The following is a 25,974-nucleotide window of genomic DNA, read 5'->3' as shown; positions in this document are numbered from 1 at the left end:
ACCTCCCCTGCCAGCCGCTCGCAGACATGCGCCAGGATAATTCTCTCAAAAAGCTTACCCAGGACCAAGGTAAGACTGACTGGTCTATAGTTTCCTGGGTCCTCCTTCCTCCCTTTTTTGAAAATAGGAACCACATTGGCCCTTTTCCAGTCCTCTGGCACCACACCAGAGCACCACGAGCGCTCGTAAAGCCATACCAGGGGTCCCGCAATGACCTCCGCTAAGTCCTAGTTGGGTACAGCATAGCAAGTGGTGAAGGCAAGGGAATAATTTGCCCAGAAGGGCTATTTCCTCCAATTTCCCCTCTTTTTCAGTTTCCCAAGCAGATGGCAATGTTCTCGGAGGTATTTACTGCTTTAAATTATTCATGATTCACGCCCCCTACACATGCTTCCTTGCAAGGCTAGATCATGTTCATCAGGCACGTTCGCAGGAAGGGGCAAAATTAGAGCCATGTGACGACAAGGAGGAACCTCCAGGAGCTCAGCCTGCTCCCTTGGCACGAGACGGTCTTCCCCTGGTGAAGTGATGGCGAGCCTGGCACCTCCCTGCGTACCCAGAAACCGGCACAGGTCGCAAAGCTGACCTCCAAAATCCAGACTTTCCCACATGTTAGGATTGCCCAAAGCCAGGGGGTTTGGTCAGAAACAGGGTCCGGCTGTGAGGTCTGGATTTAAATCCATCCCACCTCCAAAGATCAGGGACATTTGTATGTGTGCTGGTGTCTGGGCCCATCTGCCTGCTCCAGGTTCGTGGATATGCTTTGCATTAACCCGTTCCCATATAACCTAGGACTTTCCGGATATAGCGAAAGCAGTGGAAGGGTTAAGGAACTTTTTGCCGTGTCCCCTGAAGGCATTTCTCCTCAAGCCTCAGTCATGGCCTTTGCCTTGGGTGAAAGATTTCCTCCTCACAATAGATGACATTTAAGCCATTAGGGGATCCTTTGCAGGAAATAATGCTTATCCCTTACAGGTGGTCCCCTTAATTAGTAATTAGGATAATGCAATATTGAAAATGCAAGACACAAATTTAATTAGTTGTGTTTTATTAGAGTAACTAAGGAGAAGGCCCTGAGACTGCACTGGAGGAGAGTGATCGATACGGGACATCTATTTTCACTAGAAAACAATTGCCGCTGACGGCTGTCCATGGAGCATGGTGTGGCGTGATGGAGTGGCTGTCCACCGCCAATGATTTCTGCACCAGAAGGGGCAGGGGGAAAGCACAGGGCTTGGTAAATAAATGATCGATATCTCCAGGGAGTCTCTGTGTAATCTCAGTTAATGTTACAGAGCAGCTAATAGGAGCTGACACATAGCTATGGGGAGATGGCTTCCATAGCTCAATTAACTAATTATCTTTTAAGGCGTTCTGACTCAAATGGGAAATAATGGCAGAAGAGCTTGCCTCTTCTTTTTTTTAATTTGGTTTTGTGTCAGTTTGGGGGTGGGAAGCAACCCTCTCCCATTGCTAAAGCCCCAGCGCCAGTGCTTGGGCTCCCAAAGCAGGCACTCAGTGTGCACCAGCCAAACAAAGCTACGCAGTCGCCGAAGCATGCATGCACTGGGCATGATCTAAGCACCCATTTGCACGTGCAGAATCACTTTTGCGTGCACACATGAGCCAAAAGTCAATGTCTCCTGCTCTGATCTTAGTGCCATATCCAATAGCTTGTCTGTTTGCCAAAGAATCACTCTTTGCACACACTGTGTACGTATGTGTGCGTACACACAAGAGGAGAACTGTCGATATGAGTTACGGAGAAAGTTACCAGCTCTTTTTTGCTATTAAAGTAGCATGTAAGGCCTCAGCCAAGGATTGGGACCTAACTGTGCCATGCACCAGGCAAATTGTCTTCACATTCACTTTTTGCAATATGCTTTTTGCCCAATGCTTGTGATATACCCGATCAATGCTAAGCTGTAAATATAACTTGCGTCAACTCCATTCAAACCTGCCTTTGAAACTCTGCAAATCCCTGTGTGGACCTTCTTAAATCAGTTTACATATGGCCTAGATCACCTTAAATTAATCAATAGATGACAGGTGGCATATCATTGCATGGCTCATTAAAGCAATTAAAATATAGTCCTTGCCCCAAAGTTTACAGTCTAGGCACACTTGTCCTCACATCTGTTATGTAATGATTATTTTATTAGCTCTGTTTCAGTAGCACCTAAAAAGCCCTGACGGAGACCAGGGCCCCTTTGCACTGGGTACTATTCGAGCACATAATAAGATAAAGTTTTGGCATGTAAGAGCTTACAGTTTTAATTAAAATAGCCAGGACTGATAATGGTTGGAAGGAAAGAAGTATTACCTTTGTTTAACAGAGGAAGAAATAAGAGTGTTTAAGTGACTTGCCCAGGGTCGCAGAAGAAGTCAGTAGTTGAGCTGGCCATTGAGCCAGATGTCTTAAGCCCCAGTCTAGCATCCTCCCCGCCAGGCCATCCTTCCTCTCTGTTCGGCACCTGACCTCAATCGAGACAAAGGAGAACCGTGGTGGTGTGCTGCTGAGGATGGCAAAAATTAGTGATTCAGCAGTGCTCACCCAGTGCTTTTTGTGGAGATGAGAACTTGAATCAAAAAACGTCTGGGCTTGAACTAGGATCGAACTTGAAAACAAATTACCGAGATAAAATGTAAAGTCACAGCTATTTCTCAACTCCGGCCACTTCTACTTACTGAGCCAATAGACATTTCAACCTTTCAGGAGGGAGGAAGGGGTCTCAAGCAATTTAGTAACACAAAGAAAAATACAAAGTGAGCCCAAACTCATCCCCTCCAAGTGGAAGCACAGCCTCATACAATATGTAATGTTTTCCACTAAGATTTCTCCTACAGAGATCACTCAGGCTTTGATAAGATCATTGCAAGAGGACAGGAGGAAATTGCAGTCTTGCCCAATGCTTGATCTTACACTGCTGAACTTGCTGTATCTGGGACATTATAGCCCAGCCTTAATAGCATCATATTAAGCTGAGACAATGCAGCCCTGTGACCTTGCGATGCTTGATAGCCATGTGTGCTATTTTAATGAAAAATTGGGACTTAAGTAAATAGCCACCTATTGGCAGGAGACTGTTAACAGGATCTCTCTCTTTAGTGGAGCCTGGGTTGGGGGTGGGAAGAGAGAATGGGTCCGTAGCTGCGACAATCTTCCCTCAGTGAATGACCTTCTGCCTCATGCTAGCATGGCCTCTCGTGCTAGCCTAGCAGTACTTCAACCGTGGCAGAAGCAGGGGGCACTTGTACACGGTACGAGTCGTCCTCAGGAATATGCAGCATAATGGCGTAACCGTGTACACGAGCACCAGGGTTTTTAAAAATTTTTTGTGTCAACTCAGACCACCTCCAATAGATTCGGGAGCCTGGGTCCTTGTTCCTGGCTCTGCTGCTGACTCCTGGCTGAACTAGGGTGCCTCAGTTTACCTTTCTGAAAACGGGCCTTGCATTTTCCTACAATCCTGAGCCTAATTTTACTGTTTGCAAGGCCCTTTCAGACCCTCACGCGGTTTGCAAGGCCCTTTCGGACCCTCATGCCAGTGGTGCTAAGTGCAAAGCATGTGGGGCTGGGGTTTGCCCCCTACACTCCCAAACTCCATCTGATTTCTGCTGGGCTGGCGGGTGCACATGCCTCTGCTGAGCGTGCTTGAGGTCGAGGGTCCCCTTTACATCTGCCGCGCCACCCGAAAACCTCTCCCCAGAACCAATATTTGTCTTGGGCGACCGGGAGTCTTGTTTTTAGCATGAGGAATGAAGCCTTCTGTGCGTGCAATCGCACACGGCTCCCCATCCAGGCACACAGGCTGTTTTTCTCCACCAACAAATTGAAGCTGTAAATATTGATATCCTTTCCTTCCAGGGCTCTTTAATGCCCTGTGATACTTAAAAACTATTAAGTACACCCATCATTACTAACCTGTGAAGTAAATGTATCCTAATGGGCAGGCAAGCTACGCTCACTCCAACAAATCATTTCTAATGAATAGCACCTGGCACATGCATCACGTTTAAATGCCAAAGAAAATCCATCTGCGTTAGCCAGTGAAAAGAGCCAGGCGTATCTCGCTTTCTTTCTCTCCGAGGTATGGAAGGGTTTTGGCCGGTGACGCTTCAGCGCGACTGTTTCCAATCTTTTCCCATTCCTGCAGTCCGGAGCCTGCGAGGAAGATTTCCCAACAGCCGGGCTGCTCCCAGCGCACAATGGAGAAGGTCCCTCCGAGTTGCATGAAAGGTTTTAAATAGAAACCAGCATTTCTCTGTGCGGCGCACAATGCTTTTCTGACCCTCGGCTGACCTCACCCTCAAATCTGGGGTTCATAGCCCCAGCCTTGAACCCGGCTCTGTTTTTTCATGTTTGGCCTCTCTATTTCCTGAGGTCAGGCAGCCCACTGCTCCATTAGGATGAGGCAACTCAGCGCTCATTTGCCAAAACTGACATCCTGGGAAAGTCCTGATGAATTTATGAATTAGAGGCTACAGATGCCAGTAAAAGAATTAAAGATTTTTTTTTTCCCCCCATTTGCAGGAAATCAGCTGTTTCTTTTTCTGCAAAACACAGCCGCCCCTGAATCCTGCAAAGGCTGCTTTGATAGCACTTTTTTTTTGGAGGAGGAGGAAAAAACAAAAGTTATGTTCGAAAGAAAGGAGAAAAGCGGGAGAAGGCAGAGGCACGAAAAGGATTGAGCTGGATCTGGGCGCAATGGGATTCAACGAAGTTCTCCTGGGATGAGGTAGCCTCACCTTTGGACTGAGCAGTTGCAACATCTAAGTAAATAGGTAAAATTTATACCCAATAAATCAATGTGTCAAGGGCCAGCAAGGAGAGGTCAATTAACCAGATGTATGAGGCAAGAGGCAGCGACTATCCATTTCCGAAGAAGCTCCAAGGGTTAGTGTCTCTCCAGCACGCTGGAGGTCAGGTAACCAACACACATGGAGAGGGATATTTCCTTCCTCCCTTGCTTGCTTTTTTGGGGGCATTATTTTATTCTTTTTTTTCTTTCTTTCTTTCTTTTTAGTTAACACTTTCCAGGCTTTCCCAGATGAGAGCCATTCCAGAGGGAAGATGCAAAATGAGCAAGTGCTGTGTAGCACATCAAAAGGATTGGGAAGCATGGACAGATGGATTGATGGATGTGATTAATAATCAAACCAAGAGCTTTTACTGGGAGTCATGTGGAAAATGTGGCTTTGGAAACATCTGACTGGAGTCCAAACAAGCGGTGTTTTTCTTCCTTTCTTTTTTTTTTTGTCCCCAGCCCCCCCATCCCCCTCCCCTGCTTTTCTTTCCTTGTCCAGAGTCACTAATTAAAATCTTTTATTATCTATACCTGCTCCAAGTGGCAGCTCAAAGGGCTCCTGTTTTGCTGTGATTTATGTTTTGTGTATCTCAGGCTTCAGCAGAAAAATAATTGACCAAATAATAAAAGGGCACTAAGTAGCTCTTCATTATAAATGACAGGGCATCCACCACTCTTTACTGTTCGTCTTAAGCACCGGTTCAACCTTTGCGTTAAATGTCCAGATCATTGTCGGGGATGGTGTGCTAAACCAGGGGAAGATAATCTTAGGCTGCTCAAACGGCAGGATCATTTTGGGACCAGGCGATTTTTAGACTGAGGACAAATAGGGAGCTGCTGTGAAAAGTTGACGGGCTGTTTTCAACCATCAAACCAGTCCACTGGAAACCCACAGTGTAAGGGAGTGGATTTGGGGCCTCTGTTGCTGCATGCATTGCAGAACTGTGCAAGTATCAGTGGAAGGTGCTTTTATTTGGGAGAGGTTTAATCTAGTGATCGGGAACAAGGAACTCCAAAAAACCCTCTTCTTGCATGAGCTAGTTATCCTCACTGGCTTCATTTCCTTATCTGCAAAGGGGTGATATGGATGTAACACGGTACTGTCAAACCCAAATGAAAGTTTGCTGTTATTCTGCACATCCTGAATGCCAAGAGCTAAAGCCAGGGTAAAATTCAGAGCCTCATGCTTTGTTAGTGCAGTACTAGCCCTTCAAGTAAGAGGGACTCTTCATTAGCAGGGACACACTGGGTGCATCTACACGTTCATTAATGCACTGTAGTTACTGCGCATTAAGTTTAGTACTTGGTTCACCAATAATGATGGTGAACCAAGTACTAAATCAACGTGCAGCAACTTGCGCTACTGCGCAGTAGCACCAGTACGTGGGTTTTTAGTAACTCTTGCTGGGTAACCCACGTTGAGTGATAATATCACCTCTCTTGGCAGCCCGTTCCAGATTCTGGCCACCCTCACTGTGAAAAATTTTTTCCTAATGTCTAACTTGAATCTACTCTCCACTAATTTGTACCCATTATTCCTAGTTACTCCTAGGGGTGCCCTGGTAAATAGCACATCTCCAATTCTCTGTTGTCCTCCCTTGATAAACTTATAGGCGGCTACAAGGTCTCCCCTCAGATGTCTCTTGTGAAGGCTGAAGAGATCCAAATCCTTCAACCACCCCTCGTAGGGTTTTGCACGGAGGTCACTCATCATGCGAGTGGCCATCCTCTGGACCCTCTCCAGATCCTCCGTGTCCCTCTCAAAGTGCAGCGCCCAGAACTGGACACGGTCCTCCAACTGTGGCCTGACCAGTGCTGCATAGAGGGAGAGCATCACCTCCCTCGATCTGTTGGTCATGCATCTGCTAATGCATGACAAGCTGCGATTGGCCTTGTTGATGGCCTCGTTAAACTGTTGGCTCATGTTCATCTTGGAGTCAACTATGACTCCAAGATCCCTCTCAGCCGCTGAGGAGGTCATCCCCCAACCTATAGGTGTGCTGGGGGTTCCTACTCCCTAGGCAGAGTACCTTGCATTTGTCCTTGTTGAATTGCATCCTGCAATTAGCATCTCGTGTAGACGCACCCACTGGGGAGCAATTCTGATTTCAAGCAGTAAAGGGCAGTAGCCCATGAGCCACAGCATCACAGCACTTCTACCAGGTCACCCCTGAAAAATTAATAGATTTAATTAAAATCTGTGCTCCATTACACCGCAGGAGAGAGTAACGCCTTCTATGGCAGAGGAAACACTGGGTCAAATTTTTTTGCTGTGCCGCGCAGAAGGGCTAGCTGTGGTCCATCTTGGCACTGCAAGTCTGCAAATCATCTTTCAAGGGGAGAGATGGTGTGTGTGATAGGGAAAGCAAGGGATTCTTGCTTATCTGTCCGCTCTGGGTGCGATTCGGCAGGTTACCTAAAGAAACCACTGACATTTCTACACCGGGTCTCCATCCCATGTAGTGCATGTTCTATAAATGTGTGCATGACATATTTGGCACCGCATGTTCCTGCCTGTGATGTAATCTTCAGGAAGTTACTTAGCAACGATGGAAAATGTTTTGGAGGTTCTAATTTTTCAGTATGGTAAAATAGTATATTTATGCAGTGCAGCTAATCAGCTCGCTGGCGACTCGGCTCCGATGATCTCATTTTCTTCATCATTATTTTATGTGAATTGGGCTTTTAGCACTAAAGAGACCACAAAGATTTAATTCAAAAAATGTGATTGCTTTATGTTTCCAGGGTATCGTTAACATGGCATCTACGCAAATAACCATGGTAACAAACTGGTAATTAGTACATATATGGCACTTATTATTAATGCAGAAACAGGACGGGTTCCAAATGAACGCAGATTACAGTACATTATTACCATAGTAATTACCTGCTGTAACACACACAAATTGAACTAAATGGCCAATTGAACTAGAGTGAATGGCTTTTTATTCCAGTCTCTAAATAATGTGCATTCTTGGCTGAGTAGTTCAAGGTAAATAAAACAGTTTTTAATTTATTACCAACTCTTTTTCTTCTTTTTTTTTTTTTTTTGGAAGTGGGGGTTATGGGGATAAGAGAAGGAATGAGTAACTTAATTTTTTTTAGCTAAGTACAATATAATTATTGTACAGGTTCCACTCTCTAAGCTGCTCTCAAGATTACTGAAGGGACAGAAAAGGATAAACATTATTGGTTTCCATTTTATTAGCAGGCTTACTTCTGTAATTCCAGCCATGAAGTAATGTTGAACACTTTTAAAGGGACAATGCCAAATAACTTAGGCCTCAAATTCATTTTTTTTTTTTTTTTTTTACTCTGAAGAGAGAGAATCTGTGTTTTGGAGCGCCTCGGAAAATTCCTAAAACACAAAACGAATACAAGAGCTATTGTGTTTCCGCTGAAATCAATGAAAACGGGGTCAGTTTTAAACTAAACAGTCTCTTTTAGACACCAACACAAAAGCATTACATTTGCTTCGTGTGCCAAGAAGCAAAACTGACTGTAAACACAAATGACGACGCCTGACGGGAGCTAAAAGAAATGCAAGCAATAAGCAAACTGCATAAAACGAGGGGAAAAATTCTGCGTGGTTTTTCAGTTCTTCCTGTTTTACGGAAGTGTCTCTTGCATCCCAGGTCAGGTCGCTTTTAAACAATTCAGGGCTTCATCCTGCTCCGTATTTTTGGCACGGGGGTTAAACTGAAACAACGTGCAAATAAAATGACCCCATCACCATTTGGGAAAATGCGGTATTGTTGGCCAGTCTTTGCTCACCAGTTTTCCGAGGCTGGACTAGCGGGAGTGTGGGCGCTCAGGATAATTGTTGGCCTGACAGTGGTACCTCGTCCTCTCACCCGTTCCCAACTCCGATGTCTCTTTCTTCTTCCACTTGCATTTTGGCATCGTCCTAGAAAATTAACTGTCTGCGGGAGGGAACACGTTCTTCCTTTCTTTGTTCAGCACCTAGCAAGAGACTCTCATTCCTGTATAGGCAGGCAAGGTTCTTTGGGGAGATGTGATCTCTTTTATTAGACCGACTGAGTAGCTGGAAAAAAGTTCTTTGCAAGATCTCAGAACAGCAGAGCCTGAAGACGGGTGATTGCACCCAAAAGCTTGCTAAGAAGTTTTTCCCAGCTGCTCAGTTGTCTAATAAAAGACATCGCATCTACACAAAAAACCTTGCTGGCCTCTGTCCTTAGACCAACACGGCTACAACCAACACCCCCTCATCCTTGAATAGGAATGCCAAAAGCTGCTCTAACGCAAATAAATAATTATTGAATGTAAACTCAAATGCAGGGACTTGCATATGTACAATGGGGCCTTGATCTCCATAAGCACTTTTAGGCGTTCCCATACAAATGAGCAATGCTTATAAATCTTGCCAGGTTGGAAGGCAACTTGTTGGCACTGACAGCTGGATGGGCATGATGGGACAGAACCGCAGGTCTCTTCTTGGCATCTACATCTGTAGCACTTGCTTTCTCATTTCCATGAGCATTAAAGTCGTTCCTAAAATGATGCCACTCTATGGCCAAGTTCGGCACTGGATTCAATCTAACAAAAACCATGTGAGAATCTGGCCCTCTGGGTTGCGGATCACACCAATGGCTCTTTACACAAACTCCAGGGATTTGCTGTCAGATCTCTCATCTACCCGGACTGCAGTGGAGTTGCATGGATTTACACTGGGTGCGTGCAAAGGCAGATGTTCAACGCGGATGGGACTATTTGCCCGGAGAACCAAGTATGATCAGGAACAAGGAGTGCAGGCCTGCCGAGAGAGTGCGTTAGCAGCGTGTCTGTCCTTGCATCAGGCAATGCAGGGCTTGCAAAACGGCCACCTATATTGTTTGTCATGCCCTGTTATTTTTAGCTCTTGTTTTATGGCTCAAAGACCTGTTGCCAAAGAGATGCAGTTAACACATCCAAGTCCTAATTCCCTTTAATGAAATTTAAGCAGCCATTTGTTCGGATGGGGTTTGTTACGCAGAGTCCTAGGTACTCCACATCCGTGGCCTTAAAGGTTGACTCCACCCGTATACCTTCATCTTAATCTTCAGCCTTAACCTAAAGCAGGTTAACCATTTCACAACAGGTATTTACATCTGTTTTGTATCTGCCCTCTAAATTTGGGGCCTGCACTTTTGCATGCATAATTATTTGGTCGTGCAAATAGCTAGAAACACATGTCCGGGTTCAGCACGTGCACCCTGGCACTGTTAAAAGTTCACAGCTATGGGCCTTGGGGTATCCTGATCTCTTTTTTTTTCAAATTTGCCCCTTGCCTGATAGTGCTACCCTGATAGGGATTGCCTCTTTTAAAATTTGCCCCTTAAAATGAAGTATTTGGGGCTCTTGCATGTGGGATCCTTTCCCCAAGACAGGCCTTCTTCAGTAGTTTCTCTGACCAGAGGCCCTCTGCCTGGGTCCCAGGAAAGGATGTCCTGGCTCTGATCCCACTAGATGAAATGCCCGCGTCTCTCCTCTGTATGAGGAAGAGGTGTATCGCCCGAAAGTGTCTTGTTTTCTTGCCAGAGGCAGAGTAAAGATTGCACGGTTACTCATAGCTCTTTTTCCCCACTTCTCTCCAGACAAGCATTAGTATTTCCACTGGCTGTTAGTAATTCAGACAACACTGTTTCTTGAGCCAATTATGCAGTGCAGCACTGAAGTGTACATTGTGTTTCTGTGATAGGAACAAATGGCACACAGGGGACCCTAGGGAAGTATGACTTTAGCTGCAAGTTCAGTGGCCATGGAGGGCAAGCTCGTTCTTTTGAGCCTGGCGGTGATTAGGCAGACGGACAGACCAACCTTTATGTGAGACAGAACCGAACGCACAAAAAATATTATTGCTTTTGCAACTAAAAAAGATCTTTTTTTGCTTTTCCAGAGGCCCCAGGTTTTTTATTCTTACACTCCCATCTGGCACACGAGAGAATCTCTCCTTTTATCAGGTCCGTCCTTTTATCTCACTACCTTTTTGGATTCACTGGAAAATGATTATTTTAGCAGGCGAGCATTTAATGATGTTTCTCTGGATTTGGCTTGGCCCTGGGAGCATGGAAAACATATTCCTTTAACAAGTATTCATTTAACACAGGTTTCAATCAAGCCAAATTGTCTGCAACTCAATTTAAGGCAGTCCCATCTGTATTCTCTCTATGGCTCTTTCCAAATCCCAAACCCACCTAATATTGTTCCAAGGCTTTCTGGCTTGCCTGTGAGGCCAGACATGTATGCGACTCCTTTTAGCATGCAACAGAAGTAGCAGCACTTATCATGACGGTGAAGTGCTGCCTGGTTTCCCCTCCCAGCCCTGCCATCGCGCCTGCCGTCTGACTCAGAGTTGATGCTACTCAAAATTAACAAGCATTAGCGCTTGATTCTGCAACCTTCTTCCCACGCAGCTGCAGTGGATCATTACCTGGGTGCAAACCAGAGCTTTTGAACACTCCTTTGATTCTCAGTCTATGGGTTTTTTCCCCAGTCCACTGGCTAACAACATGACTCGGTGAGATCCGGGTGGTCACTGGTCTTGAATTCTTTAGCCCTCAAACCAATCACTCTTGCCCCTTTTCAGGAGCAATGCTTCCCAACCTGGTGTTTCTTTTCTTTTCATTTTTTTTCTTTCCTTTGGCAAATCCCTTTAAACGCGGGCCCATCTGGTGCAAAGCGTTATCATTCTGATCACACCAAGGGAGAGAGAATAGATCATGATTGTTCATTAGCACTTGAGAATCAATTGTTATCATCAATTATTAATGCATGTAATTTATGAGCTGACGATGGTTATTGAATCATCGAGTTGCTAACAATTAATGCAGCTGAGTGATTGCTTGGGGTTTCGTTTCCCACCTTCTACCTCAAGTCTTGCACAGGGGTGAGCCCTGCATGGCCTTCGCGCGGGAGACCAGAGCTGCCCTTTTCCTCAGGGGTGGGGAAATGAGGGGATCAATCAAGACCCCAGTACCACTTAATTCCCATTTGAGCACTACTTTCTAGGTTGATGTGGCTGCAGACTGGTGCACAGGCCTCACGCCAGCCCCTTTGCCACGGGACGGATTTGCACCTGACTGCTTGCCCTTCTGAGTGTCGCTCATTCAGGACTGTTCATCAATAATTTCCATTTATTGAGTTTCCCAAATGGGAATTGCAACCCTGCTGGGTTTGGCTTAGGAGTTTAGTGAGCCAACAACTGCCGCTTGAGTTTTATAGGGGCTTGGAAGGAAAATAAACCCTGCCTGGAGCAGGGGGGTCAGACTCGATGATCTACTAGGTCCCTTCTGACCCTAGAAATCTACGAAATCCTATAAAGATCTGATGGAGATGAGCTCCAACAGTGACCAACCTGAAGCAGATCACACTTGGGTTCACCCAGAAGTCTTACCCCGGAGAACTTCCCCAAGGCTCATGGGACCGGGCATGGGGCATGGCTGGCATGGAAAGAGGAGGCAAGAAACTTGGCCAGGTGTCTGGGACCCTCCTGCTTATTTATATTCATTGAACACAGGGCAAGACTTTCAGGAGGAGTCAAGCTAGAGCCAAGACCAGGTATATTTGGGATTCGAGCGCAGCATTTTAGACCGCTCGGATAGGAGCACAGAGAACCAGGAACCTCAGCTGCAGGTTACACCACTTTTATCCCTGTTGGCTGTGGATGAGAAGGCGGATGAGATTATGGCCCCAGCCCCACCTACACAGGATAAGAGCAGTGTAAAGACACATACACACATGCACACCCAGCCCTCAGGACCTGGGCAAGGCTCTGGAGCGTATTCAGGAGCTCTCAGAGCTGTCTATCGCTTTGTGAAAGCCTCCTTTTGAATCCCACAAGGGCTGCCTTGCCTTCCCTATTCCAGTCTGTGCGTTAAATCTGGATAATACCCAGCTGCCATGTCGACTAGGGACTTGTCTGCATTGGCAGGGACTCTTGAAAGGCAATCAACCTTGGGATGTAATTGAAAACAGGATAACAAAGGCATTCATTATTAGTTCTTTTCGCTGATAGCGTAGTCTACAGGAGCCAGCTTCGTTCCCTCTCTGCTGTCATTTCCCTTCCTTAGTCGCTTCAAGAAGGAAGCAATCTCAAGGTTACGCACCTTGAAGGAAAAAAAGGATAGCAATACTGCAGAAAGGCCAAAGCCTTCAGGTTTAGACGTAAGGGCCAGGGATATGCTGGCTGCAACAGCGCTGAGCCACAGTCGCAGCTGGCAGGGCTCTTACACAGTCTGTGGCTGGTGTGGACAGGGGGGTGTAAGCTCAGCTTGGCTAGATGGAGTAGAGCACCCTGCCCATGGACTTATATCAGTATGGGAGAATGGAGGCTTCCCTACTGCTCCACTCATGTCGTTCCCTTCCTTGCCCACTTTCGCTGGCTGCTTCCAGCAATGCCCAAAGATCAGTTCCTCCTCCTCACCCTCCATTTGAGCTGAAGTTTAAGGTGTATGCATGCAGCAAAAACCCCAAGTCCACCCAAGACAAACAGCCCGTTAGACCAGCAGGGCATGCCAGTTAGTAAAGCCAACGGAGTAACTGGTTTGCATTGCATCCAACTGCCTTTTTTTGACTTCCAGCCTGAATGATCAGGTGCCTAGTATTTACAGCTGGGTAAACTGGGGGAAGCCTTGGATGTGAGCCTTGAGCAAAGCTCACACGTGTTGGCTCTGGAGCCATAGCGCAATGCCCCACTGGTCCTAGCACCATGTCGCTGCACACTCATGAATAATGCCATGCCTATGCATGAGCACTTAGGCGTGTGCTGGTGTCCCAGATGGCAGGCTTAACATTTAAGCATGTGCTTAAGCACTGAACTGTTTCTCCCTCAACCTTTTTTCGCGTCCTCTTGCTTCTGCTAGCCACCGACTGCCGTGGAAATGCAAGGCTGGAAGGGACTTCAAGAGGAGCCCTAGATCACCCCTGGCAAAATGCTTCTCCCTCCTCAAATATATTTTTTTAAACATGACTGTGCATCTGGTCTTCCATCAGTGGCTGTGGCTCAGCTTGCCACCTCTCATTCTGCATCCATCCCATCTAAGCCGGCAGTCCCTTGGGTAAGCTGAGCTCTGCAGGGGACAATAAGGGTGGCTACAGGCTCATCGTTCCAGTCCTCAAGGCAGCAAGTTGTACTTACTATTGACTTTGCCCAGACAAAACTACCATCGCCTGCAGTATCTAGCCCGTTCTTACTGCCGTTTTGCTTGCAGCAGTGTCCTGGAAAAACCTTCCCAGTCCTCATCAAGGACTTTGAGATAATCAAGGTACACGCCATCCCTAGAGACTCCATGACAGCCTCACACAAGACCTAGCACGTGCTAAGGCAGGAGTTTCTCCGAGGGCTCAGCAGCTGCCCAGCCGGCGTGGATGTTCACAGTGCAAAGTGGATGGGGCTTTGCATTATCACCAAGTCAGGACATCAATTCCAGGCCTCTAAATCTGGAACGCAACATTGCACTTTACCTTAAACAACCCTAAGTGACAGACCGAGACTCTTTTTTGCCAGGGTCTTTTTCTCTGACTATTTGTTTTGCAGCGGGAGCGGCTGTTGCCAGGCTGTCTGCTTTGGTTGCTACGGTTTAAATTTTTATTTCTTATTTTTATGTATGTGCCGGGAACACGATTGCTTAATTCATCCTACCCCATTTCGGGCGGGAGTCCATGAGCTGCTGTGTTTTCCCAGCTCACAAACATCCGCTCCTGTCTTAACCCAGCCTCGCTGCGCACATGCCCATCTGCAGGCATGAGCCTTTTAAGCAAGAGCATTGCATGTATATGCAGAGTGGGCCCTTATTCCCATGCAGTCTAAAGGGGCAATTGAAAGGAGCTGGTTTGCATTTAACGCTGAGTGCCTGGCGCTATACCGTATATCTATCATATAGCTCTTGTTCCCGACCTTTCCATCTGTGGTGTGGACACAGCAAGGGGTGACTGGATTTATTTTTCCCTTTCCATCTCAATTTTTTTTTCTTTTTTAGGCCCTATATTGCAAGGTGCTTGTTCACAATCTGTGAGAGCATCATTTTGCCCCATAGCCATTTCCAGATTTGGAGGGTACTTAGCGCTTGGTGAGGGCTACAGACCCGGGGAGGGGGTTGGAGCTGAGCCAGCCCTCGATGAGGGGTGTCTGTTTTCATTTTGGTAACATGCCCCGATACAGCTGCAGGATAGTGGAAAAAGCAAGGACATCACTGAGATCTCACCTTCCTTCCAATGCCTTAAATTGAGCTTGCCTGGGCTTTGCACAGCCCCACAGCTGCACGTCCTAATTTCAAGCGGACACAGATGACAAGAAGGCGACCTTTCGTGTCAGTACAGCTCTAGGCTGCAAGGTGAACAGCTTTAAAAGCAACACTTAAAATGCCCCCATGCCATAGCACGCCATCCATTAAGGGGAGGATGTATCCGTAGCTGTTTCCCCGAGTCAGGTAACATCAGGTCATTTCGCTGCAAGGTGCAGAGTGAATGCTGATTTTTACCGACGCTGCAGTATTCCTGATCCGTGCTGCAGGGAAGCCCGCAGTCACCGTGGGACCATTCATTGTTTGCAAGCTGTGCTTGCCATCAGAGTTCCCCCGGGCCGCGGTCTGTCAGCTGGCAAGACGGAAGAGAAGCGGGACCCCTTGGCAAAGCTGCCGGTCCGAAACCTGGGAAGACGTGTCCTATCGAGGGCAGTGTGGGGTCAGGTCCATGCAGGTGCTTCATTGCCCCGTTACTGGGGAAGATCTTAAAGCAAAAACCTGCTGGCTTCCTGACTGATCCTTCTCCCACCAGTCAAATACCTGCACGGTGAAGGTGGTGCTTTTGGGGTCACTTTAGCTTCTGCAAAAGCCTGAATGACATGCTAACCGTCACGCATTTCAGTCCTTCTAAGGGGCCCTAAAGTATTCATCTCTCCCTGATCCAAGCTACTCAGATCAAGACTTCTGAGTAAAGCCCATCTCTCTTTTTATTTAACCCCTGTCTGCATTTTGTTTTACGTAAGAGTCCCCCCCTCTGCTTTCTTCCACCCTATTGCGGATGCTGTAGTGACTAAGCCATTAACATGCAGGGCAGACAGAAGTTACTGAAGCCGCTCTGGTTTGGAGCATCTTTATCTGAGCCCTCGTGCAATAAGTGTTCGATTTGCACAGGATCAGGCCCTTTTGCAGCACTCTGCAGCCATGCACTTCTGTTTGGTCACAGCTGTAAAGCGTTTTCAGGGGTCAGATAGGGCAAAAACTGTCACTTTGGTCTGTGCCCTACAGCTTAGGAAAGAACTGTCCAGTCCCTGGCTGTGCCTCAAACTCCTTGTGTAGTTTTGAGTGCTCCAGGCCTCAGTTTCCTATCTGTACATGGGGGATAATCATCCTTCCTTAGTCTGCCTTATGTATTTAAACTGCAAGCCCTATAGGAAAGGAATATTTTCTTATGTGTCTGTACACAGTCCGGCACAATGGCACCCGATCTTGGTCGTGTCCTGTAGGCACTAAGGTAATATAGGTAATAAAGCTCAAGGAGGCCTTTTCCCGTCTGTAACTAATTTTTGTCTTCATCCTCATAGGTCACAGGCTGAGCGAGATGCAGAAAAAACCTACCTCAATAGCTGTAAATGATAACAGCTTCTCGTTTCCACCCATCAAAGGTGTTTTGATGACATCAAAGAGATCACAAGACATCTTCAGTCCATCTGTAGGTGGGGAAAAGGAGTTTGTTGCTGCTGTGCAGCTGGGGCGTCTTGTGTTTGAGCCTAGCTGCATCCAAACCTAACATCCTGCAGTCTATACACCACCAGACAACGCTTCTGGTATTAGCATAGGAATGTATCTTTAATAAACTGGATGGCAAAGACCACCAAAAAATGATTGATGAGAATAAACACTACTAGAATTTATCATCTCGCCATCTCTCCATTACCTTTGCTAAACACTTTTTTTTTTCTTCAGGTCCTTCCAAGACTCACTGATGCAAACTGGAAAGATTTTCAGGCAGTTAAAAACAAAGCTGAAAGTTGGATCCTCTACCGGTTAAGGGTAAAACTTATTACAGCTTGCTAAAGTATTGAACAATGATTAAAAAATAATGAAGTGAGAGACCAGCCCGCATACACACGCATGATCATGGCGTAAAAATCATGAGATTTCTTCTAGACAAAAAATGTCTCCCGGTTTGGAGCCATTAGGAGTTTAAATGTTCACACTTTTCTTCCCCGTCACACAGGCTAGACGCTTCCAATTTTTTTAACACCAGCTGAGAGTCCCAGGTCATCACATCTTTAGCAGCTGTGGAAAATAGTTTAGAGAAATACTCAATTTTGGGAGACTTGGGATTCTTTCTAATCCCGTTGCAAGGGTCTTTGCTCTTCCAAAACATTGCCTATGCACAGAATGGCCGGTACTATCAAGTTTTATGGGATCTGAGGAATGCATTGAGGCAACATCCTCACTTCTGTCCACTCCGACATGAAACATGTCCCCCTCTCTCTGCCCTGTCCCCTGAGATCAATACAAGCACTGGCATATTCCCTCGAGGCTGAGATCTGGTTTATGTCTATGCAGCTTCCTTTAATATTTTGATGAGAAGCAACTTCCGTGTGCATTAAAATGTCACTGAAAAAACATGTTATTTAGTTAACGCACATTAAAATAAGCTAATGCGCATTCAGCGTCACTTCAACACCAGGCTCTTTAGTTAATGTGCATTAAGACAGGCTAATGCACACCTTCCTAGTACTTCACAATGGAAGGTGCCTGTACACGAGTGTGGAGGCTGCTCCAACGCACTTTTAATTACAGCGCATCGGAGCAGACTGGATGAACCGAGTCTGCTGGAGTTCAGTAATTACCGTGCGCACTAAATGTGCATTATAATGCACATGCTTAACAAGTGTTCAGTAATTACCGTGCTCCAGCAGCCTCCCGTGTGTTACGTATCCGCGTCCCCACACTTTGAACGAGTTTGGGTGCAAGCGCCCCCACTGCCATTTTGAAGTATGGGGATGCTGCTACCCGGCTCTCGGACCCGCTCTAATTAAAGTGCCACCCACCCCACCCCCTGGCACATATAGAAGTGCCTGGAGGTACTAGATTTAATGCACTCTAAAGCACATTAATGCATGTGTAAACACACCCAGGGACACAGAAATAAGGTCAGTGTAAGCGGGGATGCGAAGAGGAAGTAAAAAGTGATGGGGTTTTATGCTTTTCTTTCTTTTTGGAGTTACTTTATGCTGGAGGCATCTCCTGTACCAGGATCTGAATAGGGGACAATCCTGGGGCGTTCAACAAAGATCTCCTGTGTGCTAGATTCACCACTTGCTTCTCTGCGGATTGAGCTGGGGTAAAGGAGACTCAGCAGGCCTGCGGATATTTCCAGCGCAATAACCTGTGAGCTGACTCAGCCTCACGTGGCTAATGCTTCTCTTGGAGGGGCACCATCAACGGTATGTGGAGATGCAGAGGCCAAATTGCCTCTGTTGGCTGAAGTGGAGTGGGGCCAGGCATAATATTTGGCCTGGTTGCCTTTCAAGTGCTCCACACTTGGCATTAAAGCCCCATTTTTCCCTTGCTGAGCCTTTTGTCCAGGCCATGTCAGAGGTTTGCCAGGGCTCCAGAGGGAGAGAGACGGCACCAGCCTGCTTGCGGCCGACCCCAGGAGGCGGCTGTCCTATTACACCTCTCCCTGCAGCTCAGACGTCCATCCGAGGCCCATAGATCTTTGTCTCCATCCTCCCGCCCCAGCCCAGGCATGGCTCCAGGTCCCTGCTTACAAGGATGAAGATAGAAATCACACAGGAGCCACTCGCACACTCACAGCAGAGAGCCTGGAAACACGGGGAAATGATTGGGGGTGTTAAGACGAGGAGCTGGTTTTGTCAGAAGGCCCAGGACCGGCCCTTAATTTTTGGGGGCTCCCTGCAAGATATAGTTTTGGGACCCCTGCCCCAAAGAAGCTGGCAGAGAGGTCCTGGCACCTGGCATGAGAAGGAAAGGGCAGATTTGTGGTTCAGGAACCCAGCTTGGGAGTTGGAAGATGCAATTTCTGCTTCTGCCACATACTTCCCACGTGGCCTTGGGCAAGTCATTTACTCTCTCCGTGCCTCGGTCCTACAGCTGCGCTGTTGAGCCACTAAATGCATCCTGCCTCCCATCCTGTGCCTGGCTTGACTATGTGGTCACTTGGGAGGGTTGCTGCAGCATCTAAGGTGCCCCAATGGTCACAGCCGCCTCGGGACAAAACTCTTCTCTCTGATGCCAACCACTGCCTTGAAATAATCCAAGCAATAGAACCGGCTGCAAAGGAAAGGTTGATCTCCTGCTTCGCCCGATGCATGCGTGCGTGCACGCCAGCTCCTTGAACTCATTTCCCCTTTTTTAAAACAGCACCGGAGACGGCGCGAGGCTGAGCGGTTGCTCCACAAAGTAACAAATCTCCCCATATTGTTCCCTCTCCTTTATTTACACCGAGCTCCCGGTAGCAATTCCGCCTGAAAAAGTGCCGTGTTTTCCGAGGCGTGCGGCCCTGGAAATTGATGTTTGCTTTAATCAATCTCACAGGAGCCCGTGGGGGCCGTGAGAGGTGTGACACTGGAGATTTGTTCTATTGATTAATTGAACACGGAGATGGGGGAGAATCAAAGGCTCTGAGTGGATAAAAGCCTTGTAGGTGAACAGGGCTATTGCAGGGGCTGGGGGTTTTTCCCCCTTTTTCCTACCTGCGAGACTCTTAGGAAACAAGCTCATTCTTCAGGTTCTGCTATTTTTCTCCCCTTGACTTTGACTCTCCAGATTCACTACAACTCCCGGTGCCCTCTCTGCATTGCCGCAAGTAAGATTGCAAGTTATTGGATCTGACAGCTCTAATTCCTCAGACACTCTCTATCTCCTGGCTTGAAAGGGGAAAAAAATATCACTGCCTTCAAAACCTGGGCGCCTTCAAAACTGGCACTTGTCTCGTCTCTTTGGGGGAGCCAGAGAGACATTTTCTTAGGCAGGGGAGCATGAGAGAAGAGGTGGCAGCAAATTTTGACCCATATGCAGTATAGTTTATCTGATGACCATTTGGTGTTGTCCCCCCTGGGCCCTGTTCCCAATTTTAATCCAGTCATTGCCTATAGGTTGAGCTTGTTGAAATTTGGAGGGAATAAATATGGTTTTGTGGAGGTTTTTTAATTGCTTTTTTTTTTTTTTTTTTTTAAAGGCCATTGACATTTTGAATAGTTGAAACGCTGGAGCTACTTGGGGATCATGCTCAGGCTTTTTCCAGCAAAAGCTAACTTTTTTAAAATAAAAAAAATTACCTAAAAAGTTCCAAGTTTAGTAAAGGTTGATCTCTGTCATCTCTGTAGGGCAAGCAGTGCTGTGGTCTCTGCGTGTGCAGTGCCCAGGACGATGGAGGCTGAATTTGGCTATGCAAGGAGCTTCCCTAGGAATAAAGTGAGGCAGACAAATAGAAACTACTTGAAGAAGCCAATGCCAAATACTTTGGCCAGCATACCAAGCTGTAGCCCTGAAGTAAGCTATACCTGGAATAAAGCAAGCGCAACATTTAATGATGATGATAGGAGAGTTACAATGATCTGCTTCGACTAGCACAAATGCTCATGGTGTGGTCCAGAAGCTAAGGTAGCGTCCTGGAGGCCTGGGTCCTGTTCCCAGCTCTGCTAATGATTTACGGCGTGAACTCAACAACTTGCTTCACTTCTGTTTCCCATTCCCCGTCTTGTCTTTCAGGCGGGAGGCTCTTCAGGCCAAGAAACATCTCTCTCGGTGCATGGACGTACAGAGCCACGAGGTACCAGTCTCAAACGGCCCCTTCTCTTGGCGTTGATGATCCAGCTCCAGGAATGCCAGGGCAGTTCGCAAAGCATCGGGCTGCTTCAATATGCTTTCAATCAGGGCTCCAAGTCCCTGTTGGAAAGGAAATTTGCAGCAGATGATATCGAGCGGTTAAAATCATCATGACTTCAACCCACAGCTGAAACAGAAAAATCTGTGCAACGCCATAGCAAATAACGTAGGTGGAGGAAGTGGTATTTTTCCATACCTTGGCGCCGTGTGTGAGCAGCGCCGTCTTGCAGACGGTGGCGCAGGTCCGGAGGGGATCCTGCGGGCTGCTAAGCGTGGCAGTGCATCCCCTGCTCCGGGCAGAGGAAAAGAAGGCTCCTAAACACTGCGATCTGGAAACAAGTTGCTGAGAGCACAAGTGCAAATAGTAACAGAAAAGCCATTGAAAACACCCTCCGTTCGCACCTACCGTGGAACCGTGCCAGCCCTGCAGAGGTAACTCAAAGGCTAATATTGTGCTTTCTCAGACACAGACCAGCAAACCCGACAGCCCCAGCAGGCAAGGGCTGGGCACATTATTATTATCCCAAGCACGGGTGGGGAAACTGAGCCACCACATGACACATCCTGCTGGAGACTGGACTGAATTCAATCCAAAGCAACCCCAGGCCTGGGTCATGTAAACGCTCTGTAACTGTGCCGGGGGCTTCATCGTGGCCTCTGGGCCAATACTCCCTGTCCAGGTGCAAGTGCAGCCTAATCGAGGGGATGGGGGCTGCATCCCCAGCTCTCAAAGAGAGGGGGGTTTTATGAATTGCCAGCCACGGCAGCGTGTGCTGCGTTCCTTCTCCTCGCCGGGCTCAACTTTGCATGGGAGTGCCTCTACCCCCCAAGAGCGACCTTCACTGAAGGACGGAGAAGAGTAAACTATGGCATAATCCGCATCTCAGCAGTATCTGTAAAGTCGGCGGCAGCAGCAGCAGCCCAGGGGTGCAACTTGCTAAAACAACAGCGCGGAAGGAAAAGACTCGCAGGGATTATGCCAGGCTGGATAAATTAGATAATTGGGCAAAGAAGACATTGCAATCCGCTGATGGTCCATTAGCAGGTTCCTTATGGAAGTATGAATCTAGCTTATGAGCCAAGGAGAATAACGCCTTTGACTTATTAGCAGGCAACCAATGCATGCATTATTTATGGGTCTCCCAAGTACAAGTGCAAATGAATGTCTATTGTTATCGCAGGCCAGTCGCTGGAAAGCAAAGTCTGCCACAGGCACTGTCCTGACGTAGATCCTTGCAGGAAGCCACTCTCTGTCCTGAAGAGAGGCTTTCCACGTCCCAGCCGGGGGCTGGCTAGGTCTCTCTCCCTAAAGGACTGGTCCTTAGGGAGAGAGACTTGGTCCATGATGCTCTTTGAATGTCACCATATTCGATACGAGGCATTCAGGCAGCTCTGGTTCTCGCATCCGGGTCAGGCCCATGTATTGCTTGTTCTGCGAACTCTTTACTATTTTACTCGCATTAAAATATTCAACCCCACATTCTTATTTGTTCCAGATTGGGAGTTCAGGGCAGTCTCTTGAGGCTGCTGCCATTTGGTGCAGGAAAGAGGATAGACTTCTGTCTACCAATGAACGGTATTTAGTCACATCCTATGTGGCTGGAAGACCGTATTTGCCCCGAAGGGCTGGGCTGCGAATGAGCATGTTCGTCTTTAACTCATTGACTCCCTTTGTGCAGGACAACCCTCCTGCACTGGAGGGACATGGGGGAAACAACTGAATGATGCTTTTCTATGACCTCCGCTATTGCCTCTTCGCTGTGGACAGGAGCAAATCAATCCTGGAGCTACTGGAAGTCGCACATCGGTGTCTCGCCACCCCGAGGAGAGATGGTATCTCCATCTCCTGGCTGTGCAGACTTCTAGTACGTGCAAAACCCTGGCAGCATGGCGCATGAGCGAGATCGCGGCCATTGCACCTTGCAATCTCCTCTCGCATCTCAACGATGCCCCAGCTTCCCCAAGACCGAGGTTGTGTCCCTCCATTTTTGACTGCCTAGCAAAAGGCACCGCAACAGGGCTTAATTTTCCAGTCTCCAAAAAATCAGGCCTCTTCAGGGCATCTTAAGAAGAGACCCCCCCTCCCCAAAAAACACGGTGTATTAGCCTAGTGCATTGGGAGAACTCCCCCCGCTAGGAAATCTCTTCCAGAAAAAAATCTTCCACTGCCTGAACATAGTGCACGCTCGCGGAGGATTCAGCCCCCAGTATCTTTTTTTTAACTCAGAAGGAAACCAAAGAAGAAGGAGGCTCCATTATTTTGCCTGAAAGGGAGAGCGGGTTTCACTTCTGCTCTTACCCACTCCTAAAATGAATCGGTACCAACAACCCGCTGTTCCGGACAATTAATTCAACAGCGAGTCTGAGTGGTGCCGGGGTTTTAAGAGCTGTTTGTTTGTCCTCGCTGCCGCTCTGCTGAGAGTTGCACAAACACTTATTAAATTTTAACCCCACGCTGTTCCTGGGTAAGCAGAAGTCCTTTTTCTCCGGCGTGAGAAGTGGGAACGGCCGTGATAAGTGCATGTTAACTAGAGCTCTGCAATGCACAATTGTCTCGCTGAAAATCTCCTCCAGCTGCAGGCAAACTCTGCTGCTCCGCTGGAAGATTAAAAGCCCTAAGTAGAAATAAGCAGGGAAGAAAATGGGTGCTGGGCCTGTTTAGATACTACCAGCGCTGCTCATCTGAGTGCCACAAGCCTCAGACAAGTGGCAAAGTTTCTAGTCCAGGTAGAAAGCTGGGTTTGGGGAGAGTTGGGATCTGAATTGTAGCCCCAGCATCGTCATGAAGTTCTGGCTGAGCTAGGCAGGACTAGCACCAAGAAAGGCTTACAGAGCTGTTATTGCCCCTTTGGCACTTTTTATCTCAAAGTACTTTCCAGAGAGAGGAAGGGACACTTCCACCTGGGGAATATTACAGCCACATTCGTATTAACCTGGAATAGCCCAGTGCAGACCAACCAGAGGGTCTGCACAACTGTGAAGTAAGGAAGAGCTTACTTCACAGTTGTGGAAACGGAGTATTTACCTTCCTCCTCTAGTGACTAGTCAATACAATGGGACAAAAGCTATCTCCTGTTTGCTGCTGGGAGAGACTGGTGTTGCCAAACTCCTCCACATCATCCAGAGGCAAAAAATGTCCCCTCGGGAATATGGGTTACAGCCACAGAAATGCCCCAGGTACCATCCAGGGATAGCAAAGCCAATTGTTAGGAGGGCGAACTTTCACATCCTACTGGTGTGGGTCTGGAGGGAGCAGGGTGAGATGGTCACAGGAGGAGAAGATGCAGGACGTGGCTCTCTGGAAAGAAAAGGGATCTGTGTCTTGTAGGAACTTTTCCGAGCTCGTGTCATCTGTTCCCTCGCGTTGGTCCGCTGCAGACTGTCAACGCCTGCTTCGAGCTGGAAAGATTTGGAGACGAAGCACGCACTGGAAACCAAAACAATGGCAATTCTTTAGCTCTTATAAAAGGGCTTTTGATGCAGAGGCTGCTTGGATTTCTTTTCTTTTTAAAGAAAGGGGTGTGCTAGTGTGTGTGTGTGTGTGTGTGTGTGTGTGTGTGTGTGTGTGTGTGTGTGTGTGTATGTGTGTACACAATAATATTCTTGCCTTTTGCTCAGGGACTTCTTGCAAAAATCCCGTACAAAAACACACCGGGGCATGTGGCGTCACTCCAATGCGGCCAAGGGGAGAAGCCACTGATCCCCCCTCGCAACCATGGGAAGAAGAGAGGAAATTTTAGGGCAGAGCACAGCGCTTGAGTTAAAGACAGCACAGTTTTTGTAATCCCTCCGGAGAGGCATGACTGCTCATTTCCAAGGATTTATCCCAAAGATACACAGGCATGCACGCATATGCGTGCTTTGTGAAAAGCAGTCTTTTGGGCCATGAAGGATGCATTTGCTTCGGCTGGGATTTTAACCCACAGTTCCTGGTGAGGTGTCTCAATTTTCGGTGTGCAGCTCTGATAGACGCTAATCGGTCTTCCTTAGAGTGCCTCTAATTCAGATGGTGTGCGCTGTCCCTCTTTCTCTCCCTCCTATTCATGCACGCACACAACATCATCCGTGTGAACTCAGATCTCATGAACCGAGGGTTGAGAGCTGGAGAATAACCTGCCTGTAAAACAGGGATGGGGCTGAACAGGGCTCTTAAAGAAATCCTTGCGCGGCAGCCAGGCTCTGGACCTACGGCGCTGGTCCAACCTGCGGGCTGCACATTGCAAATCAACTGTTGTATCAGAATAGCTATAGATCGTGCCCTGGTGCAAATGGCTTTGTCGTTCTCCCCTCTCCAGGTGGCAAAGGCATCCCTGACCGCCTGTGCCAACATGCGCGTGGGTTCATCCTTATCCAAGGCTGTAAACACTGACTCAAACCCGTTCTCCCAGCCCCCACAGTGGGTTTGGGGTACTCTCCCCATAACAAAATATGTTCTCCAGGATGGGAATCCTACCTCCTCTGCCCAGGATTGCAACAAAACCAACTTTTCACCCAAGAGCTCTGCTCTCAGGCCAGTTTCCCATGGGAAAGGGCTTGGTCTGCTGGAGGGACATCTCCTGAGTATTGTATGGCTGCATCAAGGGGTTTCCTACATGCAAGCAGATGAAACCACTACCTGTAGCTTCTGGAAACCCAGGCAGGCTGCCCTAAAGCAGACAGGGGCTATTAGCCATTGGCTGTCACAGCCGAAATCAGGAGAAACCCCTGCATAGACAGGTCCTCAGTGGATTGCCCTGATCCCCAAGATTTCCAGGCCTGGGTTTCTTCCTGCCGCTCCCCCGTTCTGTGCTGTCAGGCTTTCCTAAATACTTATTTTTCCTCCTGGGCATTTGTTAACAGTTATCACAGCCTCCTCCTGGCAGTATTTGTCCAAGCGCTATGGGTTTAGCTCCCTTATTCTTGCCTCCTTCGGTTCAGTCCCTGCAGCCCCTTCATCACGCGTGTGTGTTGCCTGCATATGCGTGTGTGTGTGTGTGTGTGTGTGCAGAGGAAGACAGATTGCCCAGACCCTCCAATATAAATCAAATTCCTTGCAACGCTCCAAAGTAGCGTTTTCAACCTCAGGGTGCTAATAGGATCCAGCAGGAGAAAGAAACGTCAGCCAAGCGGCTGCTGCTGTTTGGAGAGTGCAATGGAGCTGATCCACAACCCCGGGGCAAAAGGAGCAATCCCAGGGCAAAGGTTAAAGAGTTCAGGCGCACTTCAGCCTACTTAACTGCAACAGGCCTCTTACACATTGCAAGATGGATGGCTCCAGCCGGAGAAGGGGAGCAAGGTTGGACGAACGGCAACTCCACCTGGAGGAGAGCGACTGGGACAGCATCTGTGCCGTTCAGCCG

General features: G+C 47.7%; 1 long non-coding RNA gene across 1 annotated transcript; it reads left to right on the top strand.

Moving 5' to 3' along the window:
* Window positions 1–3,931: 3,931 nt before the first annotated feature.
* LOC106738343 (uncharacterized) lies at window positions 3,932–5,467 on the top strand. Its single transcript, XR_001372949.3, has 2 exons — window positions 3,932–4,928; window positions 5,028–5,467. It is a non-coding gene; the product is annotated as an uncharacterized LOC106738343 (long non-coding RNA).
* The last annotated feature ends 20,507 nt before the right edge of the window (window positions 5,468–25,974 follow it).

This window comes from Alligator mississippiensis, chromosome 12 (genome assembly GCF_030867095.1).
Source record: "Alligator mississippiensis isolate rAllMis1 chromosome 12, rAllMis1, whole genome shotgun sequence".
NCBI classification, from domain to species: domain Eukaryota; kingdom Metazoa; phylum Chordata; order Crocodylia; family Alligatoridae; genus Alligator; species Alligator mississippiensis.
The sequence above is the reverse complement of the archived record's forward strand: the minus strand, read 5'-3'. Positions and strand labels throughout refer to the sequence as shown.